This window comes from Rhinolophus ferrumequinum, chromosome 7 (assembly GCF_004115265.2).
Source record: "Rhinolophus ferrumequinum isolate MPI-CBG mRhiFer1 chromosome 7, mRhiFer1_v1.p, whole genome shotgun sequence".
Lineage (NCBI taxonomy): Eukaryota > Metazoa > Chordata > Mammalia > Chiroptera > Rhinolophidae > Rhinolophus > Rhinolophus ferrumequinum.
This window is the reverse complement of record NC_046290.1, coordinates 58,394,829-58,411,610: the sequence shown is the minus strand read 5'-3', so window position 1 is coordinate 58,411,610 and position 16,782 is coordinate 58,394,829. Positions and strand designations below refer to the sequence as shown.

The 16,782-nt window shown below is 36.3% G+C and overlaps 1 long non-coding RNA gene across 1 annotated transcript; it reads right to left on the bottom strand.

Annotated features, from left to right (window-relative positions):
* Nucleotides 1-845: 845 nt before the first annotated feature.
* LOC117024677 (uncharacterized) lies at nucleotides 846-16,375 on the bottom strand. Its single transcript, XR_004423490.1, has 3 exons — nucleotides 16,227-16,375; nucleotides 12,837-12,940; nucleotides 846-1,330 (listed from the first exon to the last, which is right to left on the bottom strand). It is a non-coding gene; the product is annotated as an uncharacterized LOC117024677 (long non-coding RNA).
* Nucleotides 16,376-16,782: the final 407 nt, after the last annotated feature.

The window sequence follows — 16,782 nt, the reverse complement described above, 5'->3', positions numbered from 1 at the left end:
TGAGGAGTACCATTTTATCTAATTAATCATTGTCTTGCCAAAAGTAGTTACCAGAGAGTGGGCCCTTCTCAGCGCGGTGTCCAGGTTCTTGGCGTCTGAAGCAAAGAATTGAACGACATACCAAGGTAAAGTAGTGAAAAAGCAGTTTATTAGAAGAAAAAGTACACTTTAAAGAATAGAAGCAGGCCCAAGTGTGGGGACAGAGTCCCAGAGAGCAGTTTCCAGGCTCTCGGTCTCACATGGAAAGGTGCTGGCTCGGGTATTAGATGGCCATCAGCTGTAACGGGTTGGCCATCAGCTGTTACCGGTTAGTCATTAGCCACTGATATAAGTGCTGTGGCTAGGTTGGTTGGTTGATTGAAAGAGAAGCTGACGGCAGATTGCGGATCGCGTGGCTCCTGCTTCCTGTGTCTCCAGCGCAGCCAGCAGCAAGAATATAGAGGTAGGACTCCTGTATCTATGGCTCCATTGGTGTTCTTGTTTGGCCTCACCATATTGTGCATTCCTGTGCGAGGAGCAGGAGCTGAGACCCTGCATGACACTGAGCAGAAAGTAGTGGCTCAAGGTGGCATTACTAGGAGAAAAAGTACACTCCAGGGGGTTTAGAGCGGGCTCCTGAGCAGAAGCAAGGCTCAAAAAGGCTCAAAAGGCTTGGACTGGCAAGGACTTGGAGTTTTTATTCTTTTTTTCTCTAGAATGGGCTGTTCCTTTCCGGGCATGGGGCCAATTGATTGACATCTGTGATTAACAAGAGGCTATTACCTCATCTTTTTAGACTGTGCATGTTCCTTTCCAGAATTCAGTCTGTTATAATATTAATGAACTTCTGGGCATATGCATGATATTATGATGATGGTATAATGAGGCCCAGGTGAAATGAATGTCATTGTGGCCTTTACTGCGCAGGTGTGAGTGACTGGTCTAATCCAGTTGGGTATTTTGTACGAATTTGTTTCCTCATAGAGGTAGATAATTATAGCGAGAAGGGGAAGTTCTGGGCATAGAGTAGAGGTCTTTTGGGCGGTCGCATTCTGTGGGTTGTGTAGGAATGCAGAGACCCAATGTCTATCTCTAACTGCCTGCCTTGTTTTCCCCCTTGAGAGATGTGATCCTCATAAAAATCTCTATGGGAAGTTGAGGGATAGGAGGTCTTCTCTTCTGTGTCTGCTTCCTGCTGCGCGGGGGTGTAGAGCTGTCCCTACCTATTGGGGGATTCACGGAGCTCTCACCCTATCTGATCTCAGATGAGAGGAAGGAGTCTCGGGATTCGTTGGCTTCTTTGGTTGCGACTGGCAATCTTCATGGGGCATTATCTGTATCCTCAAGGCTCCTAAATGAGGAAAAATAGGTTTTGGTTAAACAGAGTTAAAAGTGTTGGCCCAAGAAGCAAGACCCAAAGCCGTCGATCCAAGGTAGCTGTGTGATAGAAATTCTGCTTAGCTTCATGGAGCCTGTGGTCTTCTCCTCTGGTTAATCTGGTTATTCAGGTGGTGGTGTTCCCCCAGGAGAGGGGCCTTGAATAGCCTCAAGCAGGGGGCAGGGGACTCCCTATGATTCAGGCTAGGAAGAAGCTGATTTGAAAGGTGTTAAAGATCAGGAACTAGGGAGCTAAGAAACTGGGGGGAAAGAAAACTTAAGGGAAACTTAAAATCCCTGTAGGAAAGAAAACTTAAAAGTTTTTCGGTGGGGGAGGGGAGGCTACTCCCTTGGCATATCACTAGGTTATCATTGTATAGTTGCAAAATGAATGAATGAGCTACACAGTTAACCACTCTTCCAAGAATTTCTTTTTCACAAAACTCCACCCCTTGAAGTGTGCTGAGGAAAGCCAACTAAGCACAAACGATGGGCAAAAAGAAAAGCTAACTACTTAGTAAATATCTGAATATATCAAGCTCTAGTGCCAGTTTACGAATGTCCTAGTTCACTGCCTGAGAACCTCTCCTGTGTGGGGGTGGGGAATATGAGTGTGAATTAGGATCCGGATGTCTGGGCAGCTCTCCTGGCTGGCTCACCAAAAGATGTTACAAGAGAGTGGGCCCTTCTCAGCGCAATATCCAGGTTTTTGGCCTCTTGAGCAAAGAATTGAACGAGATACCGTGGTAAAGGAGTGAAAACGCAGTTTATTCGAAAAAAAGTACACTTCAAAGAGCTAAAAGTGGGCCTGAGCAGAATGCAGTGGCTCAAGGCCAGTATTAGAAGAGAAAGTACACTCCAAAGGGTTTGGAGCGGGCCCCTAGCAAGGGCAAGGCTCAAAAGGAGGGGGCAGGGGCTTGCAGGAGCCTGGGGGTTTTATCTGGGATGGGCTGTTCCGCTCCAGGCCTGGAACTACTCCATTGACACCTATGATTGACAAGAGGCTATTACCTTATCTCTTCAGACTGCGCATGTTCTCAGCAGTTTGAAATTGTTAACTACAAGCTGATTGGTCCGTCTGCCCTATACCTGAGCTGATAGGTTGGCAGGCTCTGTAGCTTGAATGGCTTTGTTACAAGCTCAATGGCCCTCCTCCCCCTACACCTGAGTTTTGGCAGGCTGGTCCTGCAGCTTGAATCCATTAGCTAGCTATTAATGTTATTTCCTCTGGCTTTGTTATGGTCTCCGCCTTAATGCCGGCTACCGCAGCCATTTTCCTGACTGCCTATAATTTTTCTATCTCAAGAGTACTGGCATCTTTTCATTTTCTAGAAACTTTGGAAGGCCCTGAAATGTGCCACTCTAATTGGTAAAAATTATTTACCAATTTTTGATGCCACAACTGACAGTAAAACACATGGATCTGCAAAACAATGATAAAAGGAAAAGTATTTTTGGGAATCAATGAAGTAAATCATAACAAAAGTACCAGAACTATAGTGTGTGTGAATTACTAAATAGTGTCGAATAACTTCTGGCTAAATAAATCTTCCAAGCATTTATCATTATAAGATTCACATTTTATATACTAGGTCATCATTTGAACACTAACCATCCCTATGTAAAGAAAACTATGAGAGTTTGAAGTTTACAATTTGATTTTAATTAACAAAACTGACAATGAATGTGATTTAAAGGAATGATCTCTGAGTAGGAGTCAATAGTATGATCTAGACCTGCCTGGCCATTTACTCACCTTTCAGCCTTAAGTGAGTTATTTTTAATATTTTTTTTCAATTTCTTCATATTAAAATTAATCTAATATGTTGGCATATCTTTAAGGAACCTTTGTTCTATATAATTTGGACTTTTATCTTTCCTCAAAGTGGAAAACTGGCAACTCAAATGAACTGAAAATGGCATATTTGTCATACCTTAAACCTATATCCACTCTCTTGTGGTAAACACACAGATGTGGCCAACTCTGCAGTAAAAACAATGATGTAATAAACATCTTCACAAATGCCCCTGTGGTTATTTGCTTGGAGTATAAGCCCAGGAGCATACTTACTGGATTATATTATATTTATACATTTAATTTGACTAAGTACTGCCAGATTATAGTCCAGAGTGGCTGTGCCAGCCTACAGACTGAGAGTCTTGGATTCTTATATCCCCAGTAGTGCTTAACACTATCCAGCTTTCTAATTTTTGCAAGTAAAAGATACACATTTAATTTCCTTTTTTTTTCTGATTACTAACGAGAAGAGCATCTTTTATATCCTTTTACCCATTTTGGTTTCTTCTTTCTTAAGTTGTCTATTTATCATCCTGTGCCCTCTTTCTTTTGGTGATTTTTAGATTCCCTGTATAATTTTCTAGATAGTAGTTGCTGGACTGTTTTTAAAAGTGCAATTATTTTGGGTCCTTTTTGTAATGTGTTTGTTAATTTTGTTTAAGGTGTTTTCTGCTGAATAACACTTTATTTTAATGTATATAATAATTAATATAACCTATTTTTTTAAATATCTATTTTTGTCTTAAGGTATGTGGTTTTAAAGTTTTATTTAAGAAGTCCTCTCGTGGTCTTACAAAACAGATGTATTCCTCCATAATGCTTCTATTAACTTTATAGATTTATCTTTCATATATCATCTTGAATCCCTTATCTATATAAGCTACATCTAATGTGTAATAAACTATATTTTATACAGGTTTATATAGACTGTGATATAATAATTGTTGCAAATAGAAGTCATATACATTTATTATTTGTATTAGTAAAACATTTTTGCACAATACTGCAGCAGTTTCGTAGTATTTGGGCAGCATAACTTAGCCTATGATATTTAATAATATAACTTTTGTCTCAAAATGCTCTTATTTCCTCTTTTTCCCTATGCCTGCTCCATTATTATGCCCAAACAGTCAGTCAGCCCTTAGCAATATGAAACAATCCCACAGACGCTCTAGTGGTAGCCTTGTCTGCCTAGTGCCTAGAACACTGCAAAGATTCTTGACCTGCCATTTTGAGGACCCTACCCAGCAGCTCACTCTTCTACTCTATTCCGCTTTCTCTTCAGCTTCGTCTTTCCCCCAGCCCCAGTTTACAGTCTTAAAGTTGCTATCAACTTATTTAGAGGTTGTTTAGGGATATCTTTTCACACATCTCCTTATTCTCTTAATGCTTTTACTTTGCATATCTTGCATACTTGCATATCTTTTATTTTGCATACTTTTGCAAAGCATAAAATTTGTGTTGCATATCTGTAAAGGATGGGCTTTTGAAATTTGATAAGCCCAAGATCTTACAAATTAAAATTTAAGTTTTCTGAAACTGGAAAGCCAAATAAAGATGATTTATCTCAGGTAGCAACCATTTCTCACAAAAATCAGTGTCTCTGAGTGAACGGTGAAGAGGTAGGGTCAGAAAGAATACCTTTGTCGATGTAAGAAACGACATATGCAGGGGAGCAAGATCTCAAATGCTCCCTGACATATATCATTGGTTTGGCTCAAACAAACTCTTACAAAATTCTCTATAAGTTTGGACATTTCTTACGTCAACATTTACTTAACATAGTTAGCAGTATAGTTAAATTTTCGGGGTCGTCTTAGAAGATTACAGGGGCTCTCTGGAGGGTGTCTTTAGAAGGAGTATGAAAGGGTGGACAGGCTTTAGAAGCAGGGTTCTGAAAGGGGATTTCAAAGGTGTGTTAATCTAGATGCAGTGGACAGGGTTTGGTTAAGGCAAAGTGACCTTTTAATAAGGTCATGACTACCCACCATTACTTGTCCAGTTGGGAATTTATGATCGTACTGAAGTAGGGATATTTTACTGTGAGTCCCCAAATGATGTAAACGATATTGGATCTGTCAACAGTTTCTGAGTGTGGGCCCGGATCGTGTCTCGTGAAGCCGAAGAATAGAAACATGGACCAGGGAAAGGCAAAGAGTTGTAAAGTAAGATAGTTTATTAGAGGCAGGAGAAGAGGTTGCAGCTCCCGAGAGGGAGGGGGTCACGATTGGGGGTACACAGTGACTGAGGTAAAAGCTCTTACTTTTATACCTTCCCTTGCCTGTTTGGAGAAGGGGGCTGGAGACTTCTAATTGAATTCATCTATCAGGTTTGTCCTGTTTGCCCATCCTGACGGGATTGACAACTAACCCATTCCTATCTATCAGATCTGCTCCTTTGGCCAGAAGGGATTTGAGATTATCCGTTAACCTCAAGACGCATTCTCATCTCTCTGTCCTGGAGTGAAGGAGACATTCTTCACTTCTTCAGGATATGGCTGGGGTTTTTTTTTGTTTATTTCATCCCCCATCCGCCCCCCTCTACCTAGCAATCATACTAACCTGTCTCACTATCACCCTGTGAGGTACTTTCTGTAGAAACCATTGTTTTGTCCACTCCAGGAACAAAACTAGCTTGATTGATACATTAAAATATATGCTACTGAATGCAGCTCCCAGGAAGACAGCTAAAATAGGTTAATAAGGGTTAGAGGGCAATGGGCTTCACACCCAGGTTAGGGCACGTGAGGAACACAGGACTCCAAATGGAACTAGGAATCCATGGGATGGAATCAGGTTAACAGGCTCCAGTAAGGAAACAGATAACAGAAGGTAAGTTAAATGAGATATAACACAAAGATTCAAAAGTAGAGTAGGAAAACTAGCAGCACACCAAAATGAATTCAGAGCCTTACAGCATATAGAATCATAAACATTAAAGAGGCAAGGGATCTTTAATATTATTTGATTTAGTGTCCTGCTTTAGATGACACAGTTTTCTTTATTCATACTATAAACAAAGCTATTGTAAATGGTAATTTTAAAAATAATTCAGGTTTTGAATTAGTATTGAGATAGAAAAACCATAGGCAGTCAGGGACATGGCCACGGTGGAGGGGATTAAGGCCAAGACCATAACCAAAGTCGAAGAAAGTAACTTTTAAAATAACTTTAAAATAGTTTCAAACAAATTGAAACTGCAGAGCCCACCAAGATTAACTGCCCAGGTACAGGAGACCAATCAGCTCTGACTCAGAGACATTAATAGTTCCCAGAGTAGCCCAGCTCAGGGGCATTCCATTTTCGGATCTCCTCTCTCTTCAGAGAGCTGTTCTCTTGCGCTTTACAATAAAACTGTACTGCTTAAACCTTGCCTCTCCGATCAGCATTTCCATTCTTTGGCGACTAGGAGATCACCATCCCAAGAACACACCAGGGTCTTATATCAGTATTATATAGGAATACACTTGATTTTTGTGTGTTGTCCTTGTATTCTACAACCATGAAACTCACTTGCTGTCTCTAGAGGGTCTTTTGTACATTTCTTTTCCTTTTCCGTCAACTGTCATGTTATCTGTGTACAGGGACAGTTTTATTTTTTCCTCTCCATTCTGTATATATATATTTTCTCTGTTTCTAGTCATATTGTCTTGGGTAGAATTTCTAATATAATATTGAATAGGAATAGTAAACATAGACATCTTTGCCTTGTTTGTAAATTTCACAAGAAAACATTCAGTCTTTCATCATTAAGTATGATGTTAGCTATAGGATTTTGTCAACGTCCCTTATCAGGTTATGGAGGTTTCCTTCTATTCCCAGCTTGCTCAGAAGTTATTTATGAATGGAGTTTAAATTTTGTCAAATGTGTTTTCCTTATCAATTGATATAATCTTATGGTTTTCTTCTTAAGACTGTTAAATGATGGATTACATTGATTTTTGAACATTGGATCAATCTTGCATTGTCACAATAAATCTCCATTTGATTGTGGTGAGTTCAATTTGCTAACATTTGTTGAGGATGTTTACTTCTTCGTTCATGAAAAATATTTATTTATTTTTTTTCCTTGTACTTTCTATACCTGGTTTTATTACCAGGGCAAAGCTCCCCACAGAAAATACATTGAGAAGTATTTCCACTTATTTAAAAAAAAAAAAATATATATATATATATATATATATATATATGTGTGTGTGTGTGTGTGTGTGTATATATATTATAGATAGATAGATAGATAGATAGATAGATAGATAGATAGATACATATATATATCACTGTAAAACTGGTGTTATTTCTTCTTTAAATGTTTGCTACAATTTCCCAATAAAATCATATGGGTCTGGAGAGAACTTTTTCAGAGGAGATTAACTGTGAATTCAATTTTTTAAGTAGTTATATGATTATTTCGGTTACCTATTTCATCACAGGTAAGTTCTGATTCAATCAAAGGAGAAATGCTCTTCAGGTAATTGTTCCATTGAATCAAGATTAATTAATTTACGTACATAGAGTTATATGCAATGTTTTCCTATTCTTTTAATAGAATATTATTATTATTATTATTATTATTATTATTATTATTGATAGAGTAATAGAGGTCCTGTAGTGATAATCCATCTTCATTTTTAATAATCACATGTGGAAATCATGATGATTTTCTGTGATCAGTCTTATTCAAGATTTGTCAATTTTACTGATCCTTTTAAAGAATAAGCTGAGTGTCATTAATTTTCTCTATTTTTTTATACTTTCAATTTCATTGATTTCTGCTCTTATACTTATTATTTTTATTATTAACTCTTCCTTCTTCTTGCTTTGGGTTAACTTTGTTCTTTTTACTAATTTCTTTAGGTGGAAATTGTATTGTTGATTTGAGACATTTCTTCTGTTCTATTACTTCTATTCTCACTTAATATTATAAATAGGCCTCTAAGCACTGCTTTAGCTATATAGCAAAAATTTTCATATGTAGTATTTTCATTTTTATTTGGATCAAAATATTTTATTATTTGCTTTAAGACTTCTTTGACCCATGGATTACCTAGAAGTATTATTTAACATTCAGGTGTTTGAAGCTATTCTTTTCTCTTTCTTTCATTCATTCCTAATTTAATTTCATTATGGTCAGAGAACATACTTTATATGATTTAATTCCTTTTAAGTATGTTAAGGTTTATTTTATAACATAAGATATGGTTTATTCTGGTGAATGGACCAGGTGCACTTGATAAGAATGTATTCTTCTGTTGTTGAATGGATTGTTATATAAATGTCTATTAGACCAAATTAATTGATGTGCTGTTTAGTTCTTCTAAATTCTTGCTAATATTATGTCTAATAGTTCTGTTGATTACAAAGAGGGATGTTGAAGTATCCAATTATAATTGTGAATTTATTTCTCTTTTCAGTTTTATCATTTTTGCTTCATGTATTTTGAGGTTCTGTTGTTTGCACTTACACATTTAGGATATTACATTTTTTGGTAAATTGATCCTTTTCTCATTATATAATGTGCCCTGGTAATTTTGTGTGGTCTGGATTTTAATATGTCTGATATTAATAAATCCATTCTAACTTTCCTTTGATTGGCATTTGCATGGTATACCTTCACCATTCTTTTACTTTCAACCTAACTGTATTATTATATTTGAAGTAAAATACTTTGTGCATTAGTCAGGGTTCTCTGGAGAAATAGAATGAATAGGATGTATATATCTATAGAAAGAGATTTATTATAAGAAGTTGGCTCATGTGACTATGAAGGCTGACACATTCAAAGATCTGTAGTCAGTAAGTTTTGAGGACTCAGGAGAGCTGGTAGTGTATTTCCAGTTTGAATCCAAAGGCCTGAGAGCCAATTGCTATGGACTGAATTTTGTCAGCAATCCCCACTAAATTCATATGTTGAAGCTTTAATCCCCAATATGATGATATTTGAAAATGGGCCTTTGGGAGGTAATCAGGTTTAGATGAGGTCATCATAATGGAATTAGTGCTCTTATACAAGAGACACCAGAGCTTCCTCTTTCTCTCTCCCCACCATGAGAGGACACAATGAAAAGGCAACCATTTGCAAGCCAGGAGCAGGGTCTTCACCAGGGAATCAAATTGGACAGCACTTTGATCTTGGACTTCCTTGCCTCCAGAAGTGTGAGAAATATATTCTTGTTTGAGCCACCCAGTCTATAGCATTTTGCTATGGCAGCCCAAACTGACTAATACATTGATGGTGTGGCTCCAGACTGAGTTTGAGGGTCTGAGAACCAGGATTGCCAATGGTCTAGTTCTAGTCCAATGGCTGGCCGGCTCAAGACTCAGAAAAAGCCCATGTTTATTTTGAATCTGAAGGCAAGAAAAACACCACTGTCCCAGCTCAGACATTCAGGCAAAAGTTCTTTTCTTCTCCAGTGAAGGTCAGCTTTTCATATATATATATATATATATATATATTCAGGCCTTCATCTGAATGGGAGAGGCCCACCCACATTAGGAAGAGCAACCTGCATTATTCAGTCTACTGATTCAAATGTTAGTCTCATTCAAAACCATCCTCATATACACATCCAGAATAATGTTTGATTAAATATCTAGTATCTCATGGTCCAGTCAAGTTGACACATAAACTTAAATATTACAGTTAGGTCTTTTTTAAAATCGATTTTTATAATTTCTGACTTTTAACCATTTATATTGAATGTGATTATATGTGTGGATTTAGGTCTAGAATAATTTTTTCTGTTTGTTCCTTCTGTTTTTTTTAATCTCTCTCCTTCCCCTTCCCTGTTTCTCTGAGCTATTAAATATTCTCTCTCATCTAGCTAGCTAGCTATCATCTGTCTTTCTCTATCTCTCTCTCCTCTGTGTTCACTCATATTGAAGTAGGAATATTTTTCTGTGAGTCCCCAAATGATGTGAATGATGTGGGATCTGTCAACAGTTTCTGGGTGTGGGCCGGGATCGTGTCTCATGAGACCGAAAAATGGAAACACAGACACAAGAGAGGCAAAGAGTTTTAAAAAGAGGATAGTTTATTAGAAGCAGGAGAAGAGGTTGCAGCTCCCAGCCTGGAGGGGGTCACGAATGGGGGTGCCCTGTGACTGAGGTAAAAGCTGTTTGGGGAAGGGGGCTGGAAACTTCTAATTGAATGCATCTATCAGGTTTGTCCTGTTTGCCCATCCTGAAGGGATTAATGAAATAACCCATTCCTATCAGATCTGCTCCTTTGGCCAGAAGGGATTTGAGATTATCTATTAACCTCAGGGGAATTCTCATGTCTCTGTCCTGGAGTGAAGGAGACCTTCCAGGACTTGGAGTTTCACGATATGGCTGCCTTTTTGTTTATGCCCTGTCTACCTAGAAACAAGCTAACTAACCTGTCTCAATATTCCATTTTAATGTAACTACTGTTTTTGAACTATTAGGTTGGTGCAAAAGTAATTGCGGTTTTTGCAATTATTTTTAACCTTTTAAACTGCAATTACTTTTGCACCAACCTAATATATACTTTTCTGGGTGTTCTAGCAATTGCTCTAAGGGTTATACTACACATACCTAACGTTTTTTTTTTTGTTTTGTTTTGTTTTTCTTAAGTGTATTTTTCCAGGACCCAAGTTGAATAGTTGTTCAGCTCCAAGTCAAGTAGTTGTTTCAACCCAGTTGTGGAGGGCGCATCTCACAGTGGCCCATGCAGGGATTGAACCGGCAGCCTTGTTGTTAAGAGCACCACACTCTAACAAACTGAGCTAACTGGCTGCCCCCCATACTTAACTTTTAACAGTTGACTTAGACTTAAATTTTTACCACTACAAGTAGAATGTCAAAAATGTACTAATTTAAATGTTCCTTTACCCTCCCTATATTTTATGCTATATTGGCTTGTTTATTACATCTACGTACATTGAGAACCTCTTTGAAAAATGTTATCTTTTTTTCTTTCAACTGTGAAAAAATATTTGAAGAACTGAAGAGAAATAGTCTATTATATTTATGCAGATACTTAAAATTTCTGTTTTTTTCCTTTTATTCCAAATATTTTAAGTCTACTTTTGATAAAAAATTTTCCTTCTTCGTAAAGAATGTCATCCACCTAAAAATGTATTTATTTCACCTTTATTCTTCAAGATTATTTTTACCCTAGTTCAACAGTTCTTTTCAGCACTTTAAAAATATTGTTCCACCATGTTCTGGCCACCCTGATTTCAGATGAGCTATCCATAGTCATTTAAATCACTGTTCTGTTATAAATAGTATGTCATTTATTTTCCTGGCTGAATTCAAGAAATTTTTCTTTGTCTTTAGTTTTCAGCAACTTGAGTATGAGTTTGGACATGAATTTCTTTACGTTTGTCCTATTTGGGGTTTACTGAGTTGATTAAGGCCATAGGTTTCTATCTTTCACCAAATGAGAGGAGTTTTACCCATTATTTCTTTCAAATATTTTTTTCTCACCACACCCTTTTTCTTCTCTTTCTGGGGCTCCAATGACATGAATTTTAAAACTTGTCATATATATCCACAGGTCCCTGGGATTATGTTAATTTTTTTCCACAAACAAGTCTTTCTTTATACATGAAATGGATAATTTGTAATATTACCATCAAGTTTATTCATGTGTTTTTTTTTTTACTTTTTGTCATCCCTGTTCTGCTACTGAACTTATCCAGTGAGTTTTGTTATAATCAGTATTTTAATATTTAGTTCTAAAATTTCTGTTTCGTTCTTGTTTTGATTTTTCTATTGCTTGGATGACAATTTCTATCTTTATATTCACTTCAAGAGTGTTTGCTCTTCCTTCTTATATCATTTTCATAATAGTTGCTTTAACATTCTTATCAGATAATTCTGACTTCTGTGTCCTCTGGATTTTGGAGTCTGATGATTTTCTTCTCCCATGACATATGAGATTTTCAAGGTTCTTAAGCTGAGAAATTTTGGATTGTGTTCTGAATATTTTAAATATTATGGTAGTTTGTATCTTGGTTAAATCTTTCAGAGAATGTTGATATTTTGTTTAGTAGGCAGTCAACTCAGTTGGATTCAGGCCACAAGTTCTGACTAGCCTTTTAAGGGTTGTGGTTTTACTGTCAGTTCCATTTTCGAAGCCTTTGAAATGCTATTTATATCTGTCTTCTGTTTGCTACACCCAGTGGCCAGTCTGAGATTGGTGGTAGTCTATGTCTTATTTCAGTTCTCTGAGATCTTAGTATGATGTTTAGGGTCAGGTTCATATACATAAAGCTCAGGAGTGAGCTTAAGAGTCTATAACAATTTCTTGGGTTTCTCCAACAATTTTATCCCTCTCCATTGATATTCATAGTACTTTCTAGCCAGGAAGCTAGAAATTTAGTTATCCTTTTCTGTTGCACACATCACATTTCTTTACCCTCATCCACGTCTAAAGAACAGGAGAACAAAGAGGAAAGAGATACAAGTTTATACAACCCACACAAGACCACAGATCCTGTGACAGGAGAGGAAGGTTATCCTCCCTCAGAGCTGTAGAGTTGTGGGCACCCTGCAGTGACACTACTGCTAAAAGGACATTCCTACCCACTCAAACCCAAACTGGAGGGTTTCTTTTAGAGCTTTCTGTATCCATGCTGATGCCCACTTCCAAGTTTTAAGAGGATTGAGTCCAGGCCCGGGGTTACTGGAAGGAAAAAAAAAAAAGGTAGACTCACTGCCAGTTTGGTTGTACTTCAAAATAATGGTCTTCTCCAGTGAGTCTGTTTACTCTTCATAGTCTTCAGATAGCTGCTTAATGCATTCTCTTCAGAACTTATAACTGCATTTGAAGACAGAGAAAGGGCAAATTATGCTTACTGTATTTTCTAGCCTCAAAAACCATGGTTAAGTTCTGAAACAAACATTATGACCATGTTATATAATAAAATAATAAAAAATATAATATTAGGTTGGTGCACAAGTAATTGTGGTTTAAAAGGTTGAAAATAACTGCAAAAAATGCAGTTACTTGTGCACCAACCTAATACTAAAGTATGCCATATTAATTTCCACTTAATCTGTGGTAGTTTGCTTATATGTGGTAGTTTATAAATACAAGATATTTATAAAAATATAAATTACACCCAGTTCCAACTCAGTCATTCAGTTCAAGAAATATTTATAACAAAGCTACTTCAAGCATAGCAATTCACGAGACACTATAAGGTATAATACTGTCTCATATGGTGTCAGAGGCAAACAGTTGTGTGACAGTAGAAGCCAAGATACAATAGATTCCTCATTGTTAGCATGAAAATTGTTTTACTTGGGAAGATCCAACCATATTTATCATTTTATCTAATTTTAGCCTTGTATTCTTAACTCAGCAGGCAGTCATATTTATAATATTTAGGAAAAAATTATTATTTTGACAGATTGATAAGCTATTTCTTTAAAACTCTCTGTTAGACATTTTCATCAAATTGTTGAAATATATTTATATTTTACCTCTCTGATCCATGGCTCTATTTTGGTATTCAATTATATAATTCAGCAGCTTTCTTCTCAAAGTGTGGGTAGCTAAGTCACTCTTTTGCCATATCACTAAAGATGATTTTCCTGAAGTATTGTGAATATTATTAACTCATTTGTTTACTATTTTTGTGAGAAACATTAGCAAATTCAACTTGTGAGCAGGCTTTATTAACCAGGCCTACAAAAACTATACTACAGATAAACGCAAGCCTTAAGATGACTTCTTGTTGGAAACAACAAATATTTTCCTTCTTAATTCGTTGAAAGATTAGGATACTTTTTGGTTTTTTGTTTTCTGTTTTTTTTTTTTTTTAATGAAAAGTAATCATATTATCAGGAAGTCAATAAATGGAAAGCACTGATGAATTGGAGAACCACAGTAATATTAAATAACCTGGTGTTATTGCTAAGTTTGGCAGCATTAAAGTAAAGTTCTGCCCAGAATAAGTATATCAGAGTATGTTGCAACAAAAGTTTCAGCAGGCTTTAGAAACCAAATGTACATGCCTATAACTAAGTACTTCATTAAATCTACAAATGTCATTCACTATAGAATGAGAAGGTAAAACTTTCCCCAAACTCTCCTCCTCAGGAGCACAAAGATTCTAGAGTCAGATGGTTCAGAATAAAATTCTGGCTCATACTCATTCTGTTTTTGGAATCTTGGCAAGTTACTTAGCTTCTCTAAATCTTAGTGTGTTCATCTATAAATGGGGATAATAATGTAATTTATTTCATGAGTTGCTATGAGGATAAAATAACATAAAAAGGAGACATAATGTGTGGCACATAGTACTCAGTAAATGACTGCTATAATTATCACTAACAGTTATCCAGTCAGTAGAGCTCAGTATTTTATCAAAAAGTGAAAAGAAATCTTAATTTTGCAAAGACATCTCTGGGAGATCTCTAAATCACCTATCTGGCAAAGTGATTTTTTTTCCTATTTTTAAAAGATTTCTCATTCGTATGGAATAAGGTATTTGTGGAGTTGAGGTTTCCATAATTCTCTCAATTAGAAGAGAAGCCAATGCAGTGACGTTAGTTTTTATTCATTCTTACTATTCTGTAGAATGCCTGTTTATTCAATTTTTTCACTGATTTATTCAATAGCATTAATTAAGCCTACCAAATGTCAGGCACTGTGCTGGGCACTATAAATAAAAAAATAAAACCAGCACCTGTCTTTGAAGGGCACACAATATTTAGCAGAAAGATAAACATTGACATCAAAATGTCAGTGGTGTACTGCAGCCATCTTGTATCTGCTCATGAGAACCAAACACTAACATGCCAGAAATTTTGTAAGCTGATTGTTAAACAATGACATTACTGAATTTTAAACTATATAATTTAACAATTAAACAAATTATATTAAAATACAGAAAAGAGATACTCAGAACTCACCACTTTACCATTCTTTTACTGTATTTTACTATTATCTATGCATTTGATTTGATTTACATCTATTATTTATATATGCTGGAAATCTTACATAATGTTGTGCTACTGCACATCTCTTCCCGATTATGCTTCATGATTACCGTGCTGGTCACTTGAAATCAGCCATGGTAGAGTGTTTACACCATGGAAATTGGCAAACTTTACAAATTAGGATTTTTTTCCCCCTAGAGCCATATTTGTTGAACACTTCCAGCATAACAATTTTTCTAATTATAACACATTGTTATATGTAATACACACACACACACACACATACACACAGTGTTTCCCCGAAAATAAGACCTACCCCCAAAATAAGCCCCAGTTAAGATCGTCAGCCAGACAGATGCATTTAGTATGTTATGACGATGTTCCAGAAGAAGATGACATGACTATATTTGAAGAAATGTAGATTGTACATGAAAAAAATAAGACATTATTGAAAATACATCCTAATGCATCTTTTGGAGCAAAAATTAATATAAGACCCGGTCTTATGTTTGGTGAAACACTATATATATCTATATATCTATATAAATATAACAAATATTTATATAGATATAGATATAGATGGCATAGGAATACAAATAAATTGATCAATGAACCCTTAAGGAAGGCTTTGTGGAGAAGTAATATTTGAATTGGTTAAATTTAGAAGAATTTGGATCTTTGAAGTCCAAAGAGTAGAGAGGGTCTTTTGAAAACTGTGATAGACTATGTTATCATTCCCCACTATTCACTCCTCCTTCCTGTTTTACATCACTACCCAATGCCTTTGGAATTGGCCTTGTGAATTGGTCTATGGCATGCCAGTAGACACAGGTAAACCACCCTGATCAGAAGTTTTAAGAGCCGTTGCACGTGTTTGCCAGCTCCCTTGTTCTTCTCTTTTCCTACTAATGATTCATATAAGGGCAGTTTCTTCATCCTGGGTGCTAGCATGAGAAGACATGTAAAGCAGAGACGCAGCCAACTCTAATTTCAGCTGAACATAGAGAGCAGCAGCTGGCATGTTAATATGAATAAGAACTAAACCGTTATTGTTGTAGGCTTTTGTATGAGGGAGGCATTTATTACCACAGCATGATATATAGAAAGCTGACTATAATATGTAAAGTCTGATTTAACATTGGCCCTTTCCCACTTACTTGTCATTGCTGAGGAACCTTTCTTCTAAGCAAAATGAATCTGTGATAAACCCAAAATGCTTTCAAAAATGGTCAGATACTATTTTCACAAAATTTCTTCTCATGGCACACAGTACCAGGGGGACAATAGTATATGCACTTTTGAGAGCAGGAAACTGCAAAAAATAAACAGAAGATGGAGAGTTAGAATCACACTACATACATTACAATTTTTGCTCAAGCCAATACTACATGACTTGGATATATTATCAAAGAGTTAGAACTACAAGGAATCTTCATAGTCATATCAGCCATCCTCTTATTTTCACAATTGGTGAATCCAAAGCTAAAGGAAGTTGAATGGTTTGCATAAGAAGTGAGCTATGAAACTAGGATATAGCTCAGGTATCCTACTTCCCAGTAGTTTTCTGTCTTCTTCTTCTTCTTAATAATAATAATAATAATAATAATAATAATAATAATAAACAATAGCTAACACTTACTACATATTTATCACTACCATTTACATGAACACCACCATTTTAAATGCTTTATATGTAGAAATTAATCCTCACCA